The sequence below is a fragment of the Acinonyx jubatus genome, chromosome A2 (genome assembly GCF_027475565.1).
Source record: "Acinonyx jubatus isolate Ajub_Pintada_27869175 chromosome A2, VMU_Ajub_asm_v1.0, whole genome shotgun sequence".
Lineage (NCBI taxonomy): Eukaryota > Metazoa > Chordata > Mammalia > Carnivora > Felidae > Acinonyx > Acinonyx jubatus.
The window spans coordinates 13,590,001-13,599,886 of NC_069383.1; the positions used below are offsets into that span (position 1 = coordinate 13,590,001).

General features: G+C 48.1%; 1 protein-coding gene and 1 long non-coding RNA gene across 3 annotated transcripts in view; both read right to left on the reverse strand.

The window, feature by feature from the left end:
- TMEM178B (transmembrane protein 178B) overlaps positions 1–9,886 on the reverse strand; it is a 356,181-nt gene that overhangs the window by 270,891 nt on the left and 75,404 nt on the right. The window lies entirely within an intron of this gene.
- LOC128314697 (uncharacterized) overlaps positions 1–9,886 on the reverse strand; it is a 32,514-nt gene that overhangs the window by 21,026 nt on the left and 1,602 nt on the right. The gene's annotated exons all lie outside the window — the stretch shown is intronic.

A 9,886-nucleotide genomic window follows, 5' to 3' on the forward strand; every position in this document is an offset into this window, starting at 1 on the left:
AACAACTGATGACCTCCACTCCACAGATGAACAACGGAGCCTATTCACGTTAAGTCACACACTCATGCTCTTTGTCACTGGCCACATCACAAAGGAGAACTACAATGAAGGAAACAAGGTTCAATCAGCCGTAAGACAGTCACCGCAAGGGACTCCAAGAATTATTTGTTAGAATACAAAGGACTCCAGCCGGGGGCCATTCTCCTCAAGAAAACTAACTCAGACTTTGTTGATGAGAGTGTCAACACAACCGTGCGAGTAACAACAGGACAGTACCTCCCAAGGACCAAGAGAATATTCCATCTTTGGCCCGGCAATCCTACTTCAAGAAATAGAGCCTAATGAAAAAACCCAAGGGAACTGTAAAGTTATTCGCAAAAAAAAAAATTGTCAACTGAGGCTCTACGATGGCAAAAATGTGGAAACCTAAGTATCCAATGGTAAAGCCTAGGTACACAAACCTACACGTGATTAGCAAATCAAAAGCCTACACGGCAATATGGAACATCTGTAGAATACTGAAGAAAAATCAACGGGCTGTACTCACATGGACAAAAAGCAGAACACAAATTATTAAAAACAGCTTGATTTGGGGGTGTGGCAGGATCGTGGGTGAAATGGTTTTCTTTAATTCAGAGTTGTGCAAATATCTCTAAACATTACCGGCACACGTGTAAACACGTTAAAGATAAGATGAGGGAAACTGCACTAGAATCTCCCAAGTGCCTAACAGCCCCGGTAATCTTTGTGGGTTTGAGACCAGAACCAATATCTTTCTCATCTTTGTATCCCCAGAGTTTTCTGGGCATGACCAGACTTCAATAAACATCGGAGGAATGTTACAAACAAACACGCCGATGATTCTCTCCTGAGACTGGGACCGTTTGATCAGTAAGAGCCTTTATCGCCTCAAAAGCCATGTGCCTAGATATTAATTAGATGAATTAGAGGTTCAAGAAAATATCCAGGAGGAACCGCTTGTTAAAAGAGAAGAGGAGAGCAAAATCCGGGGAAGAGCCTGCCTGATTGAAATTTCTCAAGTTTGCGTCTTTGATAGAATTCCACAAATTGCATTCTCCAGATACACAAGCAAAGACGAGCTTTGCGTGCAGTTCTCCAAAGAGAAGAACCTTCTCGAAGGCAGAGCTCACCCGTGGAAAGAGAGGACGTAAAGTGTGCATTTAATTCAGTCACCAGGAGAATAACTTGCAGCCAGAAATCCATGAAATGACACCAAGCCCAAAGCAAGACATGTCAGAGGTCCTGGATTAGAAGGCACAGAAGACCCAGCTTGGGATGTGGTCCATCTCCACCAGCTTAAGCAAATCACCTAACCTCCCTGGAACCCGGGTTTCTGGTCTCCATCTTGGCCGGTTCAAAGGGACATCGTGAAAATCAGGCAAGTTCTGAAAATATACATGAGAAACAGAACACAAGCTGTAAAGTGCTATGTAAAAGCCCGGCCACGGGCATTCTAAGTGTGGGAACACGTGAGAGCAGGAAAGGGAAAAGGAAGGGAGAAGATTAGGTGATTTTCACACAACTGTATAGGCAATGATATGGTGGAGTGCTGACCTACGTTCCCCGAGTGAACGATGGGAAGGAGCTCTCAGACCACAGCCAAACCGGCCTCCAGAATGCTGCCCAGGGGGAGGGGCCCCAGACACCACCTGCCGGGGCTGACTTCTTTTCACAGGGGCCTCAGAGAGGTAGCAGCCTCAGAATCTGGAAGATAGCTCCATTCTATTCACTAATTATGCGTTTGGGGACAGCACGGGCGGGAGCATTTTGCAAAATGTTTTCGGTTTAAGGGATTGGAAGGAAGCCCGTCGTGAGACGGCACATCAGGCACCTTCTCTGATCAAAGGGATGAAAGAGTGCGAGGGACGTCGGTGACACAGATCCAGGCCCCTGTATGTGGCAAGGTGATTAAAGGCACAAATCTGCTTCAGAGCTGTCATTCCTAATAAGACCTGACCAGAGCAAGGAGCCGCTGAACTGGCAGAACAATGCCATTTACACACCCTCGCCGTGCCTACCTTGTGAGGCTGCACGTGGCGGAGACGGGGCACATGGGGCGCCCCGCGCTGGAGCTGCCCGGGAGTCGTGCAGAGAAACCAAGGACACCGAGGCATTCCTCAGGTTTGCATGGGCCAAGAGGTCATTTCTTAAGCCCTGCGCTGAAGGACAGGATACTGGTGAGCAACTCTGGATAATGTGTCCAGCAATGAGTTCCCTCAGGTCAGATCAAGAAGCCCAGAGCAGTTTCTTCTGCTGGAGGGGATCTTCGATCACATTCGGTCAGTCAACGTCATCATTTGACAGACAAGACTGGAGCCCAGAGAGGTTAAAGGACTAACTCTCAGCCACACAGCAAGCTCCAGATAGGACTTCTAACACGATCATTCTCTAAACAAAATATGAAGGGCGTCTGGCTGGCTCAGTCCGTAGAGCGTGGGACTCTTGATCCCAGGGGCTGTGAGTGTGAGCCCACGCTAGGTGTAGAGATCACTTGAAAATAAAAATATTTAAAATAAAAAAATACGAAAAGCAGGAATCTGGCAGAGTTAACAATAGGCTGGAAGGAAACTGTTGCCAGGACCCTGACAAGGACAAGTAAGGGGAAGGAACGCCTGTCCAAAGCCACCCGCAGGGACCAAACTCCAGGAAGTGACGCAGCAGACACATCATGCAGGGTTACATCCGTGGTTAGTGTTTAGATCCCAGGAGCAACGGCAGAGCCACTCCTCACCCTTCCTGTCCGTGTCCTCCTTGCAAACCTGGAAACCCAAAGGCAAGGCTTGGCGATGACCCAGGCCTCAGTTCCTGGGCTCTGAAGGAGCGCCTGAGACGTGCAAGATGGCACTGGGGCGGGTTCTGGGGTGATTCCCGAGGCTCCTCTGCAGGTCAGCCCTCCTCATCCCCAGGGATGCTCCTTCTTACCCCGCGGCCAACAAGGGAGTTGTGGTGTGGCTCCGAACTTTGTAAAGCCTTCTAGCCCATCCATCTCTTCCTTCTGGACGATCAAGTAAGTGCATGTTTAAGAAAGCAAACGTATCAAACACTCTCAAATGGATGCATCGTGGCTTCTATCAGCATGGGCGGAGTATGAACCGCCCACCAGGCATCCTTGCTAGGAAACCAACACGGCGAGGAGACGAATTCTCCCCCAGCGATAACGTAAACCCAGCAGGACCCAGAACGCCTGATGACCGCTTAGCTCCCTTCGGGCTGCAATCTGTTTCTCACTCTCCCAGGGCCCACAGTGACTACCTCAAGAACACCTTGGACCCTTTCCGAGGGAGGCGCTGTAAGGCAAAGGATGCTCCCATCCCTGCCCCACCTACCGTAGGCCTCGCCATCCAAATCTGGGGCACAGTGATCATGGCGGGCACTGCTGGTGGTCTCTGAACATCCAGCTCCCCTTCTCTTCCTTGGACTCAGCACCCCCGTTTTTAGCTACGTGTGTTGCTTCCTGGGAAGAGGACTACATTTCCCAGCCTCGCTCACAGCTAGGTGTGGCCACAGAACAAGGCTGACGGCCAACAACGTGCCACCAAAGGCACAACCCTTAGCACGTTTACGTGGGAGAAGCTCACTCAATCCTCACAACGACCCTATGAGCCTGTACGGTCATTAGCACCTTTTTAAACTGAAGAAAAACTGCAACACACAGAAGCAATTTGCCTAATTCAAAGTGTGCATGAAGTGCCACAGCTAGGACTTGAACCTGGCCGCGGATTCCAACCAAAGCTCTTCACATCAGTTACACCGAACGCAACTCCAGCCAGTCGAAGCACAGGCTAAGTGTGGGACTTCCAGGAACGCGCCGGGAAAGGAAGGGGCTCCGGGAGGCGAACCTGAATTCCCCCTCCCTAGGGGGTGAGCTGAATTTAGAAACTTTTTGTTTTGTTTTGAATTTAGAAACTTCTAACCAAAAAAGAGCCTGGAAAGGGAAAGAGTAACTGGACAGTGGAGACGTGGCAGAGCCCCTTTAATCAAATGATCAGCGCCAACATCACCAGTAACAAGTCACGCTGAGACGAAGGACTCTAATACGATGCCATGAGAAAGCAACTTCGCCCTCTGTGGATTCTTCCCCCAAACCCAAAACTGCAGTCTAACCATTGACGAATAATCAGACAAGCCTCAACTGGGGAGCTTTCTACAAAACACCTGACGTGTATTCTTAAAAACTGTCGCAGTGGTGAAAAACAAGACAGAAACCATCCTAGACCAAAGGAGACTGAGGAACATGACAACTAAACGCAGTGTGGTCCCCAGGATGGGATCCTGGGACCAAAAAGGAGCCTTATTCTAGAAACCGGTAAAACCCAAAGACTAGAGTTAGGTTAACAGCACTGTACCAATGTTAACTTCTTGATTTTGATAAATGTACCATGGTTATGTATGAGGTTACCATTAGAAAAAGGTGAATGGAGGATCTAGGGGAACTCTTTGCAACTTTTCTGTAAATCTAAACTTATTCCAAAATAAATAGGTCTGTAAAAAGGAGAGGCAAGTGCCTTTTTCCTTTCCTCCACTTCTCTCTCTTGCTGGCCTGTTAAAATGATGATGATTGCTGGCGCTTCAGCAGCCACCCTGACCCACAAGGCAACCTTAAATTCACCTGGAAGACGTCCTGAAGACGACAGGGAAGTTAGAAGCATAGACCCCTGGTGATACTCGGTGCTGTCTTACCAGCCCTGAACTACTAACTCAAAACTTTTATTTATTTTTTTTTTAACGATAAAGAAAAATAGCCTCTATTTTATGGAAGCCACTTATTTGGGGAATTTTCCATCCAACACAATTGAATGAAGATTAGGTCTTTGTTAGTAACAGCAATAGAGAAAAAATCCATGGAATATCCATCACTTATATAACAATTAGAATCTTAGCCTTGGAATTGGCCTGAGATTCCATCTAGTCCAATCTGTCATTTTTGAAACGAGTAAAAGAAGAAACACAGGGGTGACTATTGTACCCAGGTCCCAACACCAGCAGCAAAGTAAACACGGGACCCCCAGTCCTATATCCCAGCCTAATTCCCTCCACTGTACCTCAGTGCTGGACAGGACTTCAAATGCTAACAATGCAGTATTTATATAATCCTACACATAAGATCAGGGTGAAATGCTGCCATGTAGGCTGCTTCTGATCATTGCACTGATGTGCCTACTCCCCTCTAATGACAGCATTCTTCAGTCATTATTTCCGAATCAACCGCTCAACCTATCAACACATCTGCCAATTCTGCTAAAATTCTGTGACTTTCACATTTGACGTTTGTGAATAAGAAACTCTAATATTTAAAATAATGCTGTTGTTATATTCGCGTGGCTTTTATGAAAAGAAAAACGTGTACTCCTACCTCTCAAATGGTATTATTATATTCAGGGGGGGAAAGCAAGGTTTCAATAGTTATGATCATGGATCACCAAAAACCCTAAGAAAATTACTTCCCCAATTGGGGTTACAAATTTCTTAATCTATAAAATAAAGGTTTAGCTGGGATCTCAGTTTCTCCAAGTTTCCTTTTAATGTTAACGATCCACAACTCCAGAACACTAAACTATCACTCGGTTTCACTACCTATGAATAGATGACCATTTTAGATTCAGATCTTTGCTTTCTTCATCCCATCTGTTTAGAACATGGTGTTTGCTAAACAGAGACCACTCATCTGTGGTGGAACGCATCCACGGTCCCGCTCGTCACCTTTTTACCATGTGACTTTGCAGTTCTTTTCACCAACGAGACAGAATCTACTTCCTCACCCCGTGAACTTGGGCTTAGCCACGACACTTGTTTTGGCCAGTATTACATGGTGGGAGTAACGCTGCGCCAGTTCCAACGGAAGACCTTGGGAAGGCCGCCATGTTTCCACATGCGCTCCTAGCACTTCCAGCTTCTCCGTGAGAACACAAGCCAAGGCCAGCTTGCTGGTCCTGGGAGAAGAAGGAGAGGCACACAAAGAACTGCCCCAGCTAAGGTGCCCCAGGCGTGCCCCCCATCAACCTACAGAGGCAGGAGTGAGCCCAGCCAACCAGAACTCTACAGATCAACCGTACCCTGATGTGTCCTAAGCCACTGAGGTTGTGTAGTTGTTTGTTACACAGTGAAAGCCAGCTGACCACCACCTTAAAACCTCAACTCTGGGGGGAATCTGTTTGGGGGAAGAACTGGCTATATTTGCTATTAAATGCTCTGTAGGAAAGGGACTCGGTTTGCTCGGGAAACAATAGATTACCACGTCCTCGGGGCACCACACTTACAATCAACCCTCTGCCCACAGGTGGATAAAGTCTGCCTCCCCTGCATGCACACTTTCTTGAGCTTTATTCTCCACTCCCGTAAACGCATACACAAATGCTGAGTCATCTACACAATGCCACCTTTTAAAATCATGATTTAAAAACCACTTATGCAGGGCACCTGGGTGGCTCAGTCGGTTAAGCGTCCGACTTCGGCTCAGGTCACAATCTTGGGTTCTGCGAGTTCGAGCCCCGCGTCGGGCTCTGGGCTGATGGCTCAGAGCCTGGAGCCTGCTTCCGATTCTGTGTTTCCCTCTCTCTCTGCCCCTCCCCCGTTCGTGCTGTGTCTCTCTCTGTCTCAAAAATAAACGTTAAAAAAATAAAATAAAATAAATAAAATAAAATAAAATAAAAACCACTTATGCACCTCTATGTTAATTGCAGCATTATTTACAATAGCCAAATTATGGAGGCAGCCCAAGTGTCCATCAATAGATGAATGGATAAGTAATAGGTGGGGGGCGCCTGAGTGGCTTAGTCGGTTGAGCATCCTACTTCGGCTCAGGTCACAATCTCATGGTTTGTGGGTTCAAGCCCCACCTCAGGCCCTGGGCTGACAGCTCAGAGCCTGGAGCCTCCTTTGGATTCAGTGTCTCCCTCTCTCTCGATCCCTCCCTCGCTTACACTCTGTCTCTGTCTCTCAAAAATGAATAAACATAAAAGAATGGGTTAAAAAAGAAGTGGTGTGCATATACAGCAGAATATTATTCAGCCCTAAGAGAATGAAATCTTGCCATTTGCAATAACATGGATGGAGCTAGAGTCTGTTAGCAAAATAAGTCCATCAGACAAAGACAAATACCGTAGGATTTCACTCATCTGCGGAATTTAAGAAACAAATTAACAAAGGGGGAGAAAGAGAGACAGACAGGCAGACCGACCGACCAAGAAAGAGACTCTTAACGATAGAAAACAAACTGAGGGTTACCAGAGGGGAGGGGGATGGGTGAAATAAGGGATGGGGATTACGAGGACACTTCTCCTGATGAGCACTGAGGAACGTATAGAAGTGTGGAATCCCTATATTGTACACCTGAAACTAACACAACAATGTATGCTAACTGTGCTGGAGTTGAGACAAAAAAAAATTTCATTTAGAAAACCCTTTATACTAGCTCTCCTCTTTCTCAGTGCATATTTCAACCAAACATTGCTCATTTTGATTAATTAAATGCAACGCCAGTATTGGTACCATGGGAATGATAGGATTCTGTTCTAACTATGCATTAGTAAGAAATGAAATTAGATGTCAACGTCCTATAATGGGTTGAACATTCCTTTTAGCCCTTTAGGCAGTGGTGCTAAAATGCAAACGTATTTAGTTGGGCCCATTTTGCTTGTTTTTAAATCGTTCCACAAATACTGATTAAGCATTAACCTGCTCTGTGCAAACACTGTTCAGGCATCAGCCCCAGGGGGTGGGCAGTGGCTGGAACCAGAAAAGCCCAGGTTGTATCACATGCCAGCAAAGAGCAGACAAGGTGCCAGGAGGCCCCGCAGGGGTCAAAGGAGGACATTCGGCCACAGAGCCTGGGGACAGCAGAGCGATGTTAAACATGAGCGGAACAAGGCGAGAGGCAAGAGGCTGGAGAGGAAACAGGGCGACAGCTCCAGAAGCCACGGGGCACCCGGGCTCACGCGTCAAGATTCCAAATCGGAGACAGCTTCCTGCTCCTGTTCTGGGCTTCTCTGTGGTTCCTGTGGGGAAAGGGGAATCCTCGTGGCGGTGGCCAAGCCCCACAGGTGGGGAAAGGCAGTTATTGGCACCTGACTGTGGGGCATCTGGAAATTAGTTCCCGGCCAGGGAATTCTGGCTGCCAAGCCCTGGGAGGGATTCCTCCCTTTCTGCCTATAAATGTGCTCACACCCACACCTCTCTCTCTCCCCACTACCCCACACAGCTGTCGAGTGCTGTCTGACGTACCTCAGACACCTCGCCCTCCTCCTCCTAACTACCCACATCCGGGCCAGCACGGTTGGTCGACTACCTGTTCCACTGGAAGAGCCCCCAGGTGCAAATGGGGCCTGTGCCGCCAGCCTCTTGGCCCCCCCAGGCCAACACGCCCATCAGCATCAAGCCATCTTCCAACTCGGCTTTGATCTCTTCACTCTTCTGCTAGGAAGCCACAGACTCCCTCTGGACTACGGAGAACAATGGCCACACCGCAAACACACTCTCAGGGCCCTTTGTTTCCCCGCGCCACCCGACTGGCCCTGCCAGATCACCCAAGCACCCGCCACCGCTTCCGGTCTCGCCCTCATTCGCAGCAAACCCGGCTTCACTCTTGCATCGAGGTCCGCATAGCGGAATCCCCCCACCTTTCCAGACCCACCCCAGCAGACCCTTTTGGTAGAGCCTCTCTGGAGCCGCGTGGCTGTGACGTAACATCCCCCTCTGTCCCTCCCCTCTCTCACCATACCCCACCTCCTACTGTTCACCGAGGCCTTTGCTACTTAATCTTGTCAGGTTAGAAGCTCTTTGAGACACGTGCTGTGTCTTGTCCCTCTTTACAACTCTCTTTCCCTTCCCTAATGCCTCAAGCATGAGAGAAATCCAATAAAAATATGTTGAGTTCAAGGTTAATAATTTAATCCCTGGGAAGGCTAATTAATTTCATTAATCCCACATCCAACCAGGTTCCATCCCGGAGCACAAGCAGTCTGGTCCAGAGATCATGTCCGGTTCAGTGTCACTCAGACCCACAACCAGGAAAACCACATAGAACACATGTCCTCTTAACCATCAACCAGAAACATGAGGCAGAAAACACCGCTGAATGAACAGTTAGTGAGCATGAGCCTTGTCCCCGGGGTAAACAAGTCAAAACAACAGGTTTAGGGAGTTAGAATTCAATCTACAGCGTAAGTACTCTGATGGCCCATAAGGAGGCATATGGTCACATTATAAGGAGTAACTGGAGGAAAAGGAGGAATATGAGGAGACACGGGAGTGGAGCCCAGCCCACAAGAAGATGGCAGACACGCAACTTCCGTTCACGGAGAACACAAGTACAGGCCAACAGAGAGAAAGTAGGCTGGTGCAGGGACCATATGTAGGAGGCGCCCGGTGTGAAGAGGCTTAAGATTTCGTAGAGGCCAGGTCAAGTAGAGACCAGCAGATCACAGGCAGTTTGGATTTCTTTTTTTTCTTTAATCTTTTTTTTTTTTTAAGTTTATTATTTTTGAGAGAGGGAGAAAGAGAGAGAGAACATGGTGGGGGGGGTGGTGCAGAGAGGGAGGGAGAGAGAATTCCAAGCAGGCTCCACACTGTCAGCACAGAGCCCAACGTGGGGCTCGACCTCCTGAACCATGAGATCATGACCTGAGCCAAATCAAGAGTCGGCCACTTACCTGACAGAGCCACCCAGGTGCCCCTGGATTTTTTAACTGGCTAGTGACACCTAACATAAGATTTACCATCTCAACCATTTCTAAGTACAAAGTTCAGTAGTGTTATGTTCATCCACACTGTCATGCAACCACCACTGTCCATCTCCAGAACTTTTCATTTTGCAGATCTGAAGTTCTGTACCCATTAGACAACAAGTCCCCATTCCCCCCGCCCCCAG